General features: G+C 41.7%; 1 long non-coding RNA gene across 1 annotated transcript in view; it reads right to left on the bottom strand.

Annotated features, from left to right (window-relative positions):
• LOC113490164 overlaps positions 1-17,418 on the bottom strand; it is a 19,249-nt gene extending 1,831 nt beyond the window's left edge. Inside the window, exons 1-2 of the long non-coding RNA XR_003400167.1 lie at positions 17,301-17,418; positions 5,003-5,008 (exon numbers count right to left, since the gene is read on the bottom strand). This is a non-coding gene — a long non-coding RNA (uncharacterized LOC113490164). The remainder of the gene's footprint in view (positions 1-5,002; positions 5,009-17,300) is intronic.
• Between the last annotated feature and the right edge of the window lie 968 nt (positions 17,419-18,386).

The raw sequence follows: 18,386 nt of genomic DNA, 5'->3' as shown, positions 1-18,386 counted from the left end.
AGCAAGGAAAAAAAAAAAAAAAAGAAAAAAAAAAAAGGTCTGTAGCCTGAGTGATGCGTGTGCTCAAACTTCTCACTGATTCAAGTGAGGGCAGAGCTGCTTCCCGAAATGTAGGGAGGATCAGGCTCAAAATGGGACCGACTTCGTTCTTGCTAATCTAAACACAGCTCCTGGTTTCAGTGTATTAGTGCACTCAGGGAGAGAGAGCAAAGCTAACTCTTACTAGTGGTGTACTGCGGCCGTGTAAGTACTGGTTTGCTATGCCTTCAGTATTGCGACTTTCTTTCCACTTACCGCATCTCCCGCCGATTTTAAACTCACTCAGCTCAGCCTCTCGCCTGAGTTTTTTGTGCACGGGTTTAAGACATTGACCTACGAGGCTTCCTATTGACAGAAATCCTGTAGGTCTCGGTATGATACTTTATTAAGGTCTGCCAACTAGTAAAAAGTTGTCTAAAATCTGTTAGTTAAGAGGATGAAATGTGTTTTCATACCTTGCTGACGTCCTGCCTTCCTGTTAGAGTCTCCGTTCGCTTTGACTTGCTTGTAAGGAAGTAGACAGAAAAATATTAAGACACAACGAGAGAAGCGTAAGTAGTGGTGCATTTACCCAATTGCCTTTCGTTTCAGTGCTACCTTAATTCCAAAGCAACATCGTCTCCGACCACAAGGGGCATTAGTAATCTGCTGCCTGTCAAAACTGGCGCTTTTTTCATCCTGAGACTATCAGTTCCATCTGTCACAAAAATTAGGACCAAATCTATTTTCCAGAAACTCGGGAATCTTGGGATCCTATGTGGTGTGGACTGATGTCTGTCTGAAAATGCATGGAAGGTGGAATGGCAGTGCGGTGTGGCTGGGAGTCAGTATGATTGGTGTATTAAGCATTCGTAGGGATTTACTCCATTGTCATCAGTTTTACAAGCTGCTTGTGCTTCTTCAGTACAGTTTTGCTTTTTCTGGTGCAAAAATTGTGTTTGCTTGTGTTTTTAAATCCATGAAAACTGCATTCAGAAACTATGATTTCATCCACCTAGCTTAGAGCCATTTCTTTTAATTAATGTTTAGTAGTGTTATTAAAAATGCCAGATGCCATTCAGGCAGAGTGCAGTAAATAACACATTGCTATCTACACTGGACTCTTTCATTTATTACTTTGCAGCGCTGTTCACAGATTATAACATTTAGGTGGAAGTTGGCTACTTTGTACAACATTGCAGATGCTGTACAAAGTGCTGCCACACTGCCTGATTGCTAGGAGAACTGGTCCACGTTGGTGCAGCTGGAGGGGAGCGGGCCTGGATGCCAAGATGTTCCAGGTGTAGACAGTCTGAGAGAAGGGCAGAATCATGCCTTGGTGTGGGACAGGGCCCTCCTGAGCTTCCCCAGCATGGGAGAACAGGAATCTTCCCCAGTGGGTCTGCCTTGTGTGGACAGCTGCGAGATGAGCTGTGCCTTCCCCCCCCAGCTCCTGCCTTCATCTGCAAAATCCGTCCAGCTCGCCTGTCCGTTTCTGGAGCAGCAAGCATGCTGTTTAGTTTGTGAGGAATGGGAGCAGCTGAACTTCGGAGCTCCCAGGAGGGGGAGTAGAGGAGCCTTCGCTGCCGGCCTTGCATCCCTGCGTGACTGGGAAGAGGCTGTTGTGGTGCTGCCAGAGCAGGAGGAGAAACAATGCATGGTCCCACTAGTGCTTACAGGCTTCCCTGGCTGGGGACAGTGTTCGTTTTGCCTGCTGGTCTGAAAGGCAGGACATGACGTGAAGCATCAGTCATAGGCAGAGATTTTTCAGATACACCTTTCAGTTGCAGAAATGCATGTTTCATACAGTAGTAAATGTAATGGAAATGTTGACTTTGAAGTTTGGAATTTGGAATTTTCTTTGGTATCATACAACTGACGGAAATTGTAACACAAAATAGTTGGGTTCTCCACTTTCCACACCTTTTAGCCATGTAGAATATGATCATCTACATTCAGGATTATACATCCTTTGTTCATAAATTAATTTCTTAAAATGGTTTAAAACATAGTAGTTTGTCTTTATTTAATAAGCATTTGGATTCTGTCTGTATCTGTAACTGACATTTTGGGTAAGGACTTTTGGGGCTCACAGTGCTCTGCTGGAGGAAGGAAATCTTTTCTAGTGTGGAACTAAACCTAGGGAGGGAAGTAACTCTCTGGCCTCTCTTCTTTGATGCAGGTTTTCTAACAACAGAAATGGTATCATCAAATTCAGCTTTTCAGTTTTCAGAATAGCTCTAAAAGTAATGAGGAAGACAACTCTTGCTCTTTTTCACAAAGTACCATATAGAAAAATATGTCCCATGACCAGATAGTAAAATAAGATCTTATAGCTTTCTGAATTCCCACATTTGGCTATGTTTTCAGTTTACCATTCTTTCCTCTCTTAGCAATTAATTTTGTTCTTTACACCATCTCTCCAAATTAATATAGAGTGGTGCTCTTCCATCACTAGAGGTCATTTTGGCAGCCAGAAAAAGCCAGTATGTATCTGATCTGGATTTACTGGAAAGAATCCTAGGCACCTTTTTGTTTAATCCTGATGTCTTTCCCCCCCTTTTTATTTCACACCCTTTCCTAATGGATCTTCTTTCCCACTCATGTTTTCTTTAGTTGTTTCTCTGACCTATTTTACATCAAAAGTTTTTAGAAAATAAGAAAACGAGACACCACTGTTAACCTTAAAATTTAGCAGTTCACATTCAGATGTAATTAAATGTACATGACCCATATGTGTGGGTTTAATTCCTCTCAAATTATTTCTGTGTCTTTTATTGGGTTACATTGTTTTTTCTACATTTCAAGAGATTTAGAACTGCTATTAAAAATGTCTGGCAGGAGTCCTGTGAATTAATTAGCTGATAAAATTTCATTTTGTGCATCCAGTAATATCTTCGTATGTGCTTGATGGAGATACACAGTGAGACACACTTCTTTTTGAAGAAGGAATTGAATGCCCTACTAGTAGAGGATGTCACTTGTCAGTGAAAGGTATCTTCTTACCCAGCTCTGTCAGTAGTTCTCAGAACCTTGACATTATGGTGCATGGGGGTCATGGGAGGCAGTAAAAGTCCTACTCATACACCAGTATACATCCTGTAGAAATGGCCCAGTAAGGTGTCACTCACAGTAGCCTGTGCAGATGACTGAATATGGACATGTGCATACTGCTGAGTTGTTGGATTTGATGTACCCTCAGAGACCCATCAATAATAACTTCTGCACTCTAAAGTTACAAAAGAAAAAACTTGTAATTTTCCAGATTCCCCGCACAAACTGGGCAAGGGGTGGGAGTGGGGAATGAATATAATGTGTTCCCAAGTGATGTCTGTTTCAATGAAGAAGTAAAGGCAAGTGAAGGCATCTAAATTAGGATCTTGCTCCACATCTGGAGTAGTTTATCTTTTTATTGACTGTGCAGGGCTGTTTGGGAGATTAGTGTCCTAAATTAGCCACCTAAACTAGGTGTGAATACTCCTCAAAATAGTAATTTATCTACTAGAATGTTCAGGGCTTTCCAGTGTGAGCACCCCTCCTCTTTCTTGCTTTAGTCAGAAAGAAAAATGATGAACAGGGAGGATAGTAAGTAAGCATATTGATTGACAGTCGCCCCACTGGGTAGAAGTTTGTTTCTGATGAGACTACCGCACTTCATGCTGTAGGATCAGTTAGACATTGTTTTGTTGGCTATACATTTTTAAGGTTATCTTTGCCAGTGTAAAGTCTTGTGAACATTATTGAGGACATTCAACACGTGGCCTTCAGGGCAATTATTTTGAATTGATTCACCTATATATAATCTAGGATTGATCCTTTCTGGAGCAGGTTGCACATGTACACTTGCTGACCAATCAGCCTGGGACTGCTGTTGACACCCTATGATACTTCATAGCCTTGTTTCACTCAATGCATGCTGGAGACTGCCACATCATTTGTTCACAGTGTGGATCTTGAGACTGTGTGTTGTATGCTGTGGGGAGTGACTTGGGAATGTGTGGGAGAGCAAAGCATGCTGATGTAGCATTGGAGGACTGTGTGGAGACTGTGTAGGATCAACTGTTTTGACTCAAGTATGCTATGTGTGGAGGTGCTCCCTGGTTGCCTTCCAGAAGACAGCTTGGGAACAAATTAACATGTATGCTGGATAGAATTGGAGTGACTCAATCCATAAGCAACTGACTGTACTTCAATCTCTAAGGTCTTATGGGGGCAGAGAATAAAAAGAAGTGCAGATATTCTTGTCTTATTACAGGAGGGGGACAGATGTATAAAGAAAATGTGGAGTGGGCCTGTTGGGAAGAGTTAGAAGCAGGATCATTAGTAATTCTGGAATATTTATGACTTGGGTCCTGCAAATACAGTGCTGTAATGGTTAACTGCATACACAGAATCATAGAATGATTTGGGTTGGAATTGAACATTAAAGGTCATCTAGTCCAACTCCCCTGCAACGAGCAGGGACATCTTCATGTAGCTCAGGTTGCTCAGAGCCCTGTCCAAACTGACCTTTAATGTTTCCAGGGATGGGGCATCTACTGCCTCTCTGGGCAACCTGTTCCAGTGTTTCACCACCCTCATTGTAGAAAATTTCTTCCTTATATCTAGTCTGGATCTACCCTCTTTTAGTTTAAAACCATTATGCCTTGTCCTATTGCTATAGACCTACTAAAAAGCCTGTCCTCATCTTTTTTATAAGCCCCTTTAAGTGTTGAAAGGCCACAGTGAGGTTTCCGCAGAGATTTCTCTTCTCTAGACTGAACAACTCCAACTCTCAGCCTTTCCCTATAGGACAGGTGTTCCATCCCTCTGATCATTTTTGTGGCCCTCCTCTGGACCCATTCCATAAAGTCCATGTTCCTGTGCTGATGACTCCAGAGCTGGATGCAGTTATCCAGTGGGGCCTCACCAGAGCGGAGTAGAGGGACAGAATCATCTCCCCTTGACCTGCTGGCCATGCTTCTTTTGATGCAGCCCAGAACACAGCTTCCTGGTCTGCAAGCACACATTGCCAGCTCCTGTCCAGCTTTTCATCCACCAGTACCCCTGAGTTCTTCTCTGTGGAGCTGTTCTCAATCCCTTCATCTCCCAGTCTGTATTGATACTAGGGGTTGCAGGACCTTGCACTTGGCTTTGTTGAACCTCATGTAGATCATGTGGACCCACTTCTCAAGCTTGTCCAAGTCCCTCTGGATGGTATCCCATCCCTCAGGCATGTCATCTCTGCTTCGTGTCATCTGCAAACTTGCTGAGGGTACACTTGATCCCACTGTCCATGTCATTGATGAAGATATGGAACAGTACTGGTCCCAGTACAGACCCCTGAGGGACACCACTTTTCACTGATCTCCATCTGGACATTGAGCAGTTGACCAGTGCTCTCTGGATGCAACTATCCAGCCAGTTCCTCATCCACTGAAGAGTCCATCTGTCAATTTAGAGAGAAGGTTGTTGTGGCAGACTGTCAGAGGGCTTACAGAAGTCCAGATAGTTGACATCCATAGCTCTTTGCCTATCCACTGATGTAGTCACTCCACCATAGAAGGCCACGAGGTTGGCCAGTCAGGACTTGCCCTTGGTGAAGCCAAGAATCATCTCTCTGTCCTCCATGTGCCTTAGCATAGCTTGTAGGAGGATCTGTTTCATGATCTTCCCAGGTACAAAGGTGAGGCTGATAGGCTGGCAATTTCTAGGGTTCTCCTTTCTACCCTTTTTAAAAATAGATGATATGTTTCTCTTTTTCCAGTCACCAGGGATTTCACCTGATTGCTCTGATTTTTCAATATCATGGAGAGGGACTTGGCAACTACATCAGCCAAGACCCCCAGGACTCTGGGATGCATCTCGTCAGGTCCCATAGACTTATGTATGTTCAGGTTCCTCAGGTGGTCATGAACCTGAACAGTGCGGGGGACTTTGCTCCCTTGTTCCTGCTATGAAGTCCATCCACTCAAGAGGATACATAAAATGCCTTAAATATATTTTAATTCACTGTCTCCTTTTCTGTATGCCATTTATAATATTTACTTAAAAATTGGAGTAGCATCCTTGTAACGTTGGAGATTGTTATTTATATAAGAAATAGTAAGTATCATTGAGAATATTTACCAAGTGCATCCAGTACAGTAAACATGGCAATATTGCACAATACTTTGCTGGACTTCTGCTTTTTTGAAGTCTGTTCCAATCTAAACTACAAACTAGACCACACATGCTGTTAAAACAAATCTAAGAACAGAGTAGGAATCCAACCCTTTTTTGGTCCTAACAAAGGCAGAAGTAATTGTAAAGGCAACATATTTCTGGTCACCTGTTAAGCCAGTTAGATAAAGATTTTAAATAACTATGTTCTACAAAGATGAATATAAACCACACACACTGTCTCTGTGTCAAACCAATTTCAGTCATCAGTAGTATGGGAGTTTTTTTGTTGGACATGTCAACATATACACACACAAAAGCAGCTAGATGGTCTTTGTTTGGTTGTTGGTTCTGGTTTGTGGATTTTATTTTTTTTTTATTTTCAGATTTTTCAAATGTTTACAACCAGATACAACTGCTGAAGCAGCTAGGTGGTTTGGGTTTAATTTTCTGGATGTGCTTATTTGAAGTTCATATAATACAAGTTTGCAAGAAATAGGAAATTCTGAGTTTTCCTATATGACATGCCTCAAGAAAGGAGTAGCTTTGTGGGTAAGGAGAAAAGGGAAGGACAAAAATAAGAGTAGCAGTTTCATTTTTGTGATTTCAGATTACACCAACACAAACAGAATTTGTACTCTGGAAGGATAATACCTAATTTGGTCTCCTACTTCTTTTACCCCCAAATTCAATTTCTATATTAAAATTTGAAGATGACTGCATTGAAGCATGCCATTCAAAAGCATATCCCAAACTTACTAGATTTAGTAGGTATACTTGATGTATCCTGTGATGATATTTGCTTGAGGCCTTCTTTACACACAAAAGTAGCTGTGGTTAAAACAAAACCATCTTTCAAAATAATTTGATTAAAGTAATAAAAATCAATGCAACATAAATTTGAAGCTAACAAAATTATTTTGGGTGTGTTCCATTAGGTTTCTTTAAGCACAGATGGTTTCATATCACTGAGAAATGGTGATGTCTTTATTGAGTTGACCTCCTATAAAAGAGTGTCAGACTTGTTTATTACACCTTCTTAGAAGAGTTTGATTCTTTCATTGTACTAAAACAAAACATGCATAGACTAAATACTATGCTAAACATGAAGTACACATGGAAATATTTCAGAGTCCTGACCCAGATTACCAAATTCAAATAAATCAGTGTTACTCAATAAATAAACTAATTTAAGTGTGATTGGGCAAGGATTTACTCTGATTTAACTAGGACTTTTAGATCTCCGTTTTTAGTTACTCAGTGCAACTTTCAGTATGGTCAGCAGCCTAAGCTCCCTTTAGTTCATTTGTTCATTTGCTTGAAATACCAGAGAAGAAACAATTAAGAATCAACACCAAAATGCACGCAGTATGAACAACAAACAGGGGGAGCTTGAGGCCATGATGCAGCATGAGAACTATGACATAGTAGCTATCACAGAAACGTGGTGGGATGCCTCACACGACTGGAGTGCTGCAATCGATGGCTACAAGCTCTTCAGGAGGGACAGACAGGGAAGGAGAGGCAGTGGAGTGGCCCTGTGTGTTAGAGAATGCTATGAGAGCTCAGAAATCAAGTGCAGTGATAACGGGGTTGAGAGTGTGTGGAGTAGGTTAAGGGCCAGTAAAGCGGATCTTGCTGTGGAGTCTGCTATAGACCCCCCAGCCAAAGCAGTGAGGTTGATGAAGCTTTCTGTAAACAGTTGGGAGAAATCTCGCAGTCACTTGCTCTTGTTCTTGTGGGGGACTTGAACCTCCTGGGTATCTGCTGGGATCAAGCACAGCAGAGAGGGAACAGTCCAGGAGGTTCCTGGAATGTGGAGGATAACTTCCTCACACAGCTGGTGAGTGAGCCGAGCAGGGAAGGTGCCTCCTGGACCTGCTGCTTGTGAACAGGGAAGAGCTTGTGGGGGAGGTAAAGGTTGGAGGCCGTCCAGGGTGCAGTGATGGTGAGATGGTTGAGTTTTCCATCCTTGGAGAAACAAAGAGAGGGGTTAGTAAAACTGCCACCTTGGATTTCTGAGGGGAAAACTCTGACCTGTTCAAAAGACTGACAGACAAAATCCCTTGGGAGGCTGCCCTGAAGGATATGGGAGCCCAGGAAGGCTGGACATACTTCAGGAGAGAAGTCTTAAAGGCACAGGAGCAGGCTGTTCCCGTGTGCTGGAAAACAAGCAGGTGGGGAAGGAGACCAGCCTGGCTAAACAGGGACCTTTGGCTAGATCCCAAGAACAAAAGGAGAATCTATGACCTTTGGAAGACGGGCCAGGTCTCTCATGAAGACGATAAAGATGTAGTGAAGTTATGCAGGGAGAACATCAGGAGAGCCAAAGCACATCCAGAGCTCAACCTGGCCACAGCTGTTAAAGATAATAAAAAATGTTTCTATAAATTCATTAACAACAAAAGGAGGATTAGGGAAAATCTCCCTCCTTTACTGGGTGCAGAGGGAAACATGGTAAGTAAGGATGAGGAAAAGGCTGAGGTGCTCAACGCCTACTTTGCCTCAGTCTCTAGCAGTGGAACTGGCTGTTCCCTGCACACCCAGCCTCAGGAGCTGGGAGATGGGGAGGGGAAGGAGCCTGAGGTCAGCACAGCTGAAGAGGAGGTGGTCAGAGACCTGCTGCACCACTTGGATGCACACAAGTCTGTGGGACCGGATGGGTCACACTCAAGGGCGCTGAAAGAGTTGGCAGATACGCTCGCCAAGCCGCTGTCCATGATTTACCTGAAGTCATGGGTGACTGGGGAGGTCCCATTGGACTGGAGGGTGGCAAATGTGACACCCATCTACAAGAGAGGCAGAAAGGAGGATCCAGGGAACTATAGACCTGTCAGTCTGACCTCGGTGCCAGGGAAGGTCATGGAGCAGGTCATCTCGAGTGCCCTTACAAGTCATATAGTAGACAACCAGGGGATCAGGCCCAGTCAGCGTGGGGTTATGAAAGGCAGGTCTTGCCTGACAAACCAGACCTCCTTCTACGACAGGGTGACCTGCTTATTGGATGAGGAAAAGGCTGTAGATGTTCTTTACCTTGACTTCAGTAAGGCCTTTGACCTTACTGAATGACTGCATTCTCCTGGCAAAGCTGGCTGCTCATGGCTTGGATGAGCACATACTTCGCTGGGCGCTGTCTGGATGGCTGGGCCCGAAGAGTTGTGGTGAACAGAGTTAAATCCAGCTGGTGGCCGGTCACGAGTGTTGTCCCCCAGAGCTCGGTTTTGGGGCCACTCCTGTTTAACATCTTTATTGATGATCTAGACGAGGGGATCGAGTGCACCCTCAGTCAGTTTGCAGATGACCCCAAGTTGGGTGGGAGTGTTGATCTGCTCGAGGGTAGGGAGGCTCTGCGGAGAGACCTGGACAGGCTGGAGCGATGGACTGAGGCCAACTGGAGGAGTTTCCATAAGGCCAAATGCCGGGGGCTGCCCTTGGGCCACAACAACCCCCAGCAGCGCTACAGGCTTGGGGAGGAGTGGCTGGAGAGCTGCCAGTCAGAGAGGGACCTGGGGGTGCTGATTGACAGCCAGCTGAACAGGAGCCAGCAGTGTGCCCAGGTGGCCAAGAAGGCCAATGGCATCCTGGCTTGTGTCAGCAATAGCGTGGCCAGCAGGGACAGTGAAGGGATCTGACCCCTGTACTCGGCACTGGTGAGGCCGCCCCTCGATTCCTGTGTTCAGTTTTGGGCCCCTCACCCAAAAAGGACATTGAATGACTCGAGCGTGTCCAGAGAAGGGCAACGGAGCTGGTGCAAGGTCTGGAGCACAGGTCGTACGGGGAGCGGCTGAGGGAACTGGGGGTGTTTAGTCTGGAGAAGAGGAGGCTGAGGGGAGACCTCATCACCCTCTACAGCTCCCTGAAAGGAGTTTGCAGAGAGCTGGGGATGAGTCTCCTTAACCAAGTAATAAACGATAGGACAAGAGTGAATGGCCTCAAATTGCACAAGGGAAGGTTTAGACTGGATATTAGGAATCATTTCTTTCCAGAACAGGTTGTTAGGCATTGGAATGGGCTGCCCAGGGATGTGGTGGAGTCCCCATCCCTGGAAGTGTTCAAGAGTCGGGTTGACATAGCACTGAGGAATATGGTGTAGTTGGGAACTGTCGATCTTAGGTTAATGGTTGGACTAGGTGATCTTGAAGTTCTTTTCCAACCTAGATGATTCTGTGAAGATGGATTTTTATATGGAGGGAGATAGTTTGGATAATTAGCAAATTTTATGACAAGAACAGCAGCTACATTCATGCAGGTACATGCATCTTTCTTCCTACACTTCACCTAAAATTAAAAGATGTCAAAGCAGTTAGTAGAGTTCTGTTCCATTCCCCTACTACGCCCTTTGCTGTGGTATCTGAATGCTGGGATGAAAGAAAAATGTCCTTATATCTTAAAAGTTTAATTTGCAAAAGTGATGAATGATCAGTTGTTTCCATATTAGGGGCACAGTCTAAGACGTTTCCAGACAGCCTGATTTTCAGAATATGTTGAGCACTTCACCTTTGAAAATCAGATTTTCTATTTTGACATTTAAAAAGGAATCACTCACAGTCACAGATAACTTTGAAAATGTATCTGGTTTCTGCAGCTAACAACAATTAAGGGCTTCAGAGATGATGGAGAAATACAATCAGACGTAAACTTGAAACTGTGCCAATAGTAAGCATTAAAATATTGAGGTGACAAATCTTGGTAATAACACCTCATAATAACTGTGGTTTTCTTTTCAGGTGAAATATTGTGTTCAGGGCTTTGATACAGTAAAATACACTGAGCTACCAGCCATTCTCAGGCATGTTGCAAATGGGTATTTTGTTCTTCCTAACAAACAGTAATCATTCCCCACATGCATCAATAGTGGAGGTAAAGTATGCTGTCATCCTTCTGCTTGCCTGAGGTAACTGCTCAGACCTCAGATCCAAAGGGATGGATCAGGTTAGGGAGACTGTAAAGATGGGACTAAATTCTTTTGGGAAAGAGGTTAGCAACAGCAGTGCTCTGGAGATTTCCCAAACTCTGGGAACTGAGCTGTACACTGGCATCATGCTGCTTTCTGGAGCCAGGCCTAATATCTCTGGCTGGATAGCCCACACATGTCCAGAGGCTTAACGATACTAGGCATTAGAGATGGAAAAGAGGTTTTGGAACATTCTCCATTCCTGTTGCAAGATTATGCAGTCAGTGCGAGTTAGTCATTGTGTTAAATTTTCCAGTGGTTTATTTTGGCCTATTTTTAAATGTCCTAAGTGATAAGTTGAGGGGTTACTACCACTTTCAATAAATTTCTTTGTTTGGAAACTTCTCCTATAACTGCTGCAAATTTTTACTGCCTTTAAATACTATTGTGCATAGCCGTGTTTTGTTTTCCCACACAAGTCACTTTCTATCAGCATTAATGCCTGTCATATTCATACGATTAATTATTAGACTAATTATTGGATAATTAGTTATTCATGATACCCATGCCAATTCAGTTCGTTATGCTGTAGGTGAAACTGCTGTTTGTGTAGCATTGTCTAGTCATTTTTCTCTGACACGTTAGCATTCAGACCTTAAATAGAGCTAAAGCAGACTAAGGTTAAGATTTAGTATAACACCATCAGAAGTATTCTTGTAAATTTCAGTCAATAGCATTTACATTTGCTTCATTCTGTTCTTCCATTGGTTTTATACATTCACCCTACAGATCTAGTTAGTACCTGTTTCTTCCTTTTGTTCACAGGGTTTACCCAATTCTGAATACCTGCTTGTCCGTATGGGCTTCAAACTGTAATGTAAAGGTTTAGAAATAGTGGAAAGGATATTCCTTGAATTAAGGTTCATGTTTTAGGAGAAAAATAGCCTTAAAAAATTATACCCTGTCCTTGCCTTCCACATTTGGCATTTGCTTCTTTGATTTAGCTATAAAAGAGAGAACATTCCCAAGTCTCTGCTTGCCTCTTTCTTAAGGTCTGAGTTGGATTTGTTCCTGCAACAGTTGGAATTAAGTTCACAGCACACTTGCTTTCATTATATTTGTTTCATACCAGTGGGAAGATGCTATAGGGATGCTATAGAGATGAGGTTTTGCAATACACTCATGGTTCACCTTTTGAGTGTGCAAAGTTAGTCCTGCTTGAAAACTTTTTAGAATACTGTTTTAAAAGTATGTATTTTTTAACCTAGATTTGACTTGAGTTACATAACTACTCTAGACATCGTGGTTTTTGATAGAAAAGTGGTATCATGAACTGGTTGTTTGCTTTGGGTTAGCTGGGCCTTATGACCTCCAACATGTTATTTCTCCACAACTTGAGTGAATTTTCTTACACTGAAAAGCTTAGCAGTGTGTCCTGGTGTGGATAATCTGATGTTTACTGAAAGGTAGGGAGTTTCAGTTTTACTAAAAGGTAGCGAGTACTACCCATGCATATGAGTAGTACCAGTGACTTTTACTTTTTTTTCACCATTCTTTATTCCATTGTGGAATGGTTGCCCCTTTGTGATAACATCTTTATACTTCTTTACCTTATGCCTCCATTTTTTTCCCTTACATTTTTCTCTCTGAGACCCTTTTTTGATTTTTTTTTTTTTTTTTTTTTTTTTTTTTTTTTTTTTTTTTACTTCCTGCTGACATTTAGGAAAAACCAGCAGAAAATAGGTCCTCTATTTGTCCATATTAATTGACACTTCTATGGCCTCTCTGCTTACCTTTTGCCAACTTTCTTAACTGAAAAAAAAATTGTCAAAGGCAAAAAATTGTACTAACTCAAACCTAAATGTATTTCTATGAGAATGTGCATCAGGATCATTTGGGTGACCATCTTGAAATCTTTCTGTGGATTTTTGAATGTTCCAGAGACCAGGAGTTACCACCAGGTGGAAAACTGCAGCCTGAATGGCATACTACAAATATTCAAGGCTTACATTAGAGCAGATAGTTCAGAGCAAGCCATTATCTGAATGAATGCACTTAAAGTGTGTAGTGAATTGTAAAAGAATGTGATAAAATATAAGTTTGGTTGCACATTATTTGAGAATAGAAAATGGGGCCAAAACTGTCAAACAAGAAGCTTGTTGTGAATGGTTCAGGCAGTATTAGTCTTCTTTTAGGTGGAATGTGACCCTGCTAACCCTGAAGTGTGAGTTAGACCTTTGATGTTCAAGGGGATTCAGAATTAGGCAGAGTTCATCCAGCCTGAGATGGTAGTGTGTAAGTGACTGGTGCAAGCTCTCCCTTTCAGTCAAAACAGGCCTGGTTTGTAATCAACTTTGAAACCGAGCACTAGGTCTAGTAGAATACTTTGAAGATCTGGGCAAGAGGTGGCAAGACATCTGTTCCTTTAAAACTAAAAAAAAATGATGAAGATAAGAAGGAAGGAAAATGGAGGAGAAGTGGTAGAGATAACAGGGAAGAGAAATTACTCTTTTCTCCCATCTTCTCCTTTGTTTTTGAATAAGTAATTAACATATATTGAACTATTGCTGTCATAATTATCATGTTAGCATTTACTGTGCTGGACCATTTAGCAAGGAAGAAAATACCTCTGTCTCTTACATGTTTTGATTTGACAACTCAGTGAAAGAAAAACAGGGTTTTTTGCAGGAAACGTGAATGTTGTAGGGAAGATGTCTTGATCACAGGTGAAAAGCATAATTTCTCCAGTTTTGGCCTTTTAGATTCAGTGTAATCTCAGTAGAGTTCACATCTGCAGGATGTCCCTGGATGTGAGAATTTCCATTGGATAGGTACAGCTACATAATAAACAAGTTGATGTGATCAGACTGGACACCTGAATAGGCACAGGAAGAATACAACCGATATTTCTTTTGAAGCAAGTAGGCACTTAATGCTCATTGTGAATGAAAATCACCTCTGTACAAATAGCCAGCAAAAAGCCCTATGTATCCTCTCCCCGGAACTACAATTTAAGTGCTGAAAACTGGGCGTATTTAAGGTTGAAAGGGAGTGTCTATATGGTCCATCTATGTCAGGAAAGACTTTTATGAAAACAACAGGTCTTTGTCCCTAATGAAATCTGATGGAAATGGTCTTTATTCATGGAACATGCCCTGGAAACAGAAGGAGGAAACTCTTCTCTGCATTGGCAACATGGTGAAAACCAAATTGCAGTTGTGTTGTGGTTGTTAGAAACACAGGTACCAATTTAATCAGCAAACACTGTCCTGCAATTTGGGTCAGTATTTTTCCAGGAATGTAAAGCCATTCATCATGTCCCCGCAAGCTTTCTTATTTTTTCTCCCCATATATAGCCCTGGATTATTTTTGTCTGCCATAGTAATTTTTATTGGAACACATTAAACAAAGCTAAAATCAGTAAATGAAAATTATTAAAACTGATTTGTATTTGACAAAAATACAAATGTATTATATTTTTTCCCCAAAATGTCAAATTATTGAACTGTAGTGTTGTTTAGGAGGAAACAGCTTCCCTCATTACTCAGCTAAGAGCGTACAAGGTCATTCAGTTAGAAATAGTGTAATTTCCTGTACTTTACTAAATCTTGTCTTGTGAAGGTAGAAAAACAAAAGTATCGAAAAGCCTCTATGATATATACTGCATACTGTGTTTTCTGATCCTTGGAAAGAGCAGTTATCTCTGCCCTCTCCTTGTTCTCAAGCCTAAGTAATGTATTACCCACTGCTACTCTTATCAGATGGCTTCTTCCTGGAATGAGCTAGTCCTGTTTCAAGAACAAATTTTTGTGCTGGATAAGGTCAAGTGGAATAAGTTTTTGATGACCAAATTTTGATCTTGCTTAATTGTAAATCATGAGAAAGTGTACTGCTTTTTATCAATGGGAGTCCTTAATTGGACCCCAGGTCTCCAATGATTGCTTTGTAATGTCACAAATCATCCATAATCCACTTCGGAGGTCACAGAAATCTTCCTATGTTCTGTTCTGACATTGTTTCTTTCTAACTTTGTGCTTTATATAATTACAACAGAATAACACGCTTGGGGCACCTTTCATTTTTTGTCCTGTAAGAGGCTAATAAACCATTAGTGGTATTTTACAACATGGTGAGTGCTATTTTGCAGTGTTTCATTAGCCACAAACCCACAAGTCACCTTCAGGAATTCCAGATGACAGACTGAAGGTATTTTTGCAGCTGTTCTATGGGAGCTCATGAAAGTCTTGTTCCCTTTAAAGAAGGGAAAAAAAAAAAAAAAGAAAGAAGACCTTTTTATGTATCAGTCCTTTTGACAATCCTTCTATAAAGCAAGAAGACTCATCTCCATTACAGCTGAGTACTGTGCATTTTATCCATATGCCTGTGGATAGTTCAAATACCATCTCTCTTGTGAAATACTTTTGCTATAGCATTGAATGAAGTGAATGCCTTTGAATAGGATACAATATACTCCAAAATGCTTTGAATGGCTGTTCACTTAATAAAATATTGCCTAAAGCGTTGCTATCTTCTGACTATTATATGGTGTTTCATGAGTTGACTTTTAAATTGAATTCCCTGCCATCTTTATGTACCGGAGAACATCTTGAAAAAATCAAGCTACAAATAGTGACTGTTTTCTAAAGGTCAAAGAAATTGTAAGGGGGAAAAAAAAATCTTTTCTGAAAAGAAATATTCAGGAAGCCCTGAATATTTATATACTGATATCATCTTTAGACCTCCAGGGTGTTTCAGAGTACAGACAGCTACAGTTTTTAATAAAAATGTTTTCCAAACTGAATTTCATTTCTCATTTCAGATATATAAAAAAAGATTAGTTTCCTGACTCATACTTCTTTGTTTGAGTTTTAACAGTTAATGTCTGGTCCTTTTCCAAAACAATTTTCTGTCCATTTTGAAAGTGCTAAGGCTTGGGAAATAGAACTGCCAAGGACTGTTTGGAAAAACATATGCTAAAGACTTGACTACAAGGCAGTGGAAGGGGTTGGAAGGTTCATTTGAAATTACCTCTGTTCACATGACAATATTTTAGCATGTATTAGCTGGTAAGATAATGCACATTCTATACTGCTATTTTAAAAATGCAGTTGGTTTACTGAGTATTAAGTCAGTGTGCATATGTCTGTGTTTGTTCTCCATTTTTCATCCTTACCAGGATGCACCCAGAGTGTACTTTTCATCTGCCTGTGTAAGTGCTAGTCCTGCTCAGGATCCATCTGTGCACTATATTGCTGTACCGTATTTTCTTTTTTTCTACACCTGCCCTGAGACATGAAGAGGAACTGCCTCTGCTTGCCATCTGGGAAGAACAGAAGGATCAGAAAATCCATGAAATGAAATATTGCCACAAACATAGTTAATGTACTCTGACAGCCATCAAAAACTGTCTGGAGTGCAATGGGAAAGGATATCTTTCTCTTTATAAAGAGTACAAAGGCTAGGTGAAGGACCAAAGGATATGAAGTCCTTGAATGACATCCAATGCAGAGAGATGCAAGTAGTCATGGCCTTCAGTAACCCTCCAAGCACTGGCAAGCCATGTGAAATAGGGTATGAGACAAGACAGACAACAATTGTGTGGTAGTGAACACAACAAAAGCCTGACAGCCCACATCAGATCGATTCTCTTCTGACTGGCAGTGAGATATTGGATTTGCAAACGGAAGCAGCCGTGCTTCTGCATGGCCACAGGAGAACTGTCCCTGTGCTCACCTGAGTGGATTGTACACAGTTACTTGGTAGGTGGCATGGGAGCTGGCTTGCACAACCAAAGCTGTATGGTAGCCACCATGTAGGTGCAGTTGCTGTCATCATGGAATGGAGCATAAATTGTGCCATAAACTGTAGGGGATTTGTGACTTTGAACCCAGTTCGCACACTATCAATTGCTGTCTATCTTCTAGATTGTCCATAATAACTTGCCAGGAAAGACCCCAGATAATGGGGGGGTCCATAGTAGGACATAGAGGTATTGAATACACAGTCTGTTTGCTGAGGGCTGAGTACAAAGGCAGAAGAATAGATGGTTACCTTGTGCCTGTAGTTACATAAATATCTTACCATCTAGTATGGAGTAGTTAGGGTGACCAAGACAGCCTCTAAATGTAACCTAGACAAGCTCCATATGAACCACATGTGCACGTTGTGCACACACCATGGTCCCAGCAAAACAGACTCTGTAGCTTCATGAAGTGGCAATGTGCATGTAAGGAAAGGGGAGAGAGACCCTTCAGGGACTCTGCAGTTTGTGCAGTCCCCAGAGAGCACAGGTTAGTGGAATTCTATTTCCAGGACTTCCAGGCTTTGTGTGCACCTGTGCAGGCATATAGGAAGACTAGGATATTTTGGATCACAATCAAAAACTGGAGAAAATAACTTGAGGGTGATGGAAGCTTTGTTACTTCTGTGTTTAAATCCTAGACTAGGCAAATAGGTAAAAAGGCTCAATTTCAAAAAGATGAGTTGCCTGTTTGCATTTTGGCCCAAAAGAATGGGACTAGAGAGGTTTTTACACACCATGGCAGTTTTTCCTGGGCATTTATTAAACTTGGGTTTGAAGAGAAGCAGTGAAAAAGAAATGATTTATCAAACGGAGTCTATACAACAAATTAACCTTGAAGGAAGAAGTTTCTGTCTGCCTTGAAGTAGATGGTATGTGGAGGAGTTCACACAAAGGATTCCTTCATGGGTTCTTCATCCTGGCAGTGAGGAAACAAAGCAGGGAAGGAATGCCAAACCCTCCTGTCTGTCCTTCCAAACAAAGAAATTATGTAAATGAAAGGAGAGCTTGTGCTAGCTGAAATCCCTGTGTGCTGCTGCCTTAGGTTCTCATAAAGTGGGGCTCAATTGTAGCATTCCAGATCCATGCACAGGTTTGGCAGATAAAATCACATCATGATTTGTGACTCCTGAAAACAAACTAATGAATGCAATAAAGCTTTCTGTTTGCTCTCTGAGAGAGGAGATAAGAGAGAGGGAGAGAGGAGTGAAGGAGAGGGAGGACCAGGGTTCATTGCAGTGTTCTGGTTTGGTACCTATATACTGTTCAACTTCTCAGTCTTCACTTCCCCAGCCCCTGACTTCCGAGCTCCTCAGCCGCTTTTCTTATCCTTCCTCTCCAGTCACTTCAAGATCTACCATGCCCTCCATACTCTCTTTCAACTTGCACAACCTGTGCCACTCTCACTTTCCCATTGTATTTCTTTGTGTACAACACACTCATTAAAGAATAAATGTACCATACATGCCATATCAGTATATTAATTTGTAGGCCTTGCTCCTTTTCTTTTACAGTCCCTCTTTCCTCTTTTGT

This window comes from Athene cunicularia (genome assembly GCF_003259725.1).
Source record: "Athene cunicularia isolate RWA chromosome Z unlocalized genomic scaffold, athCun1 chrZ_part2, whole genome shotgun sequence".
Taxonomy (NCBI): Eukaryota; Metazoa; Chordata; class Aves; order Strigiformes; family Strigidae; genus Athene; species Athene cunicularia.
This window is presented reverse-complemented; position numbering and strand designations above follow the sequence as displayed.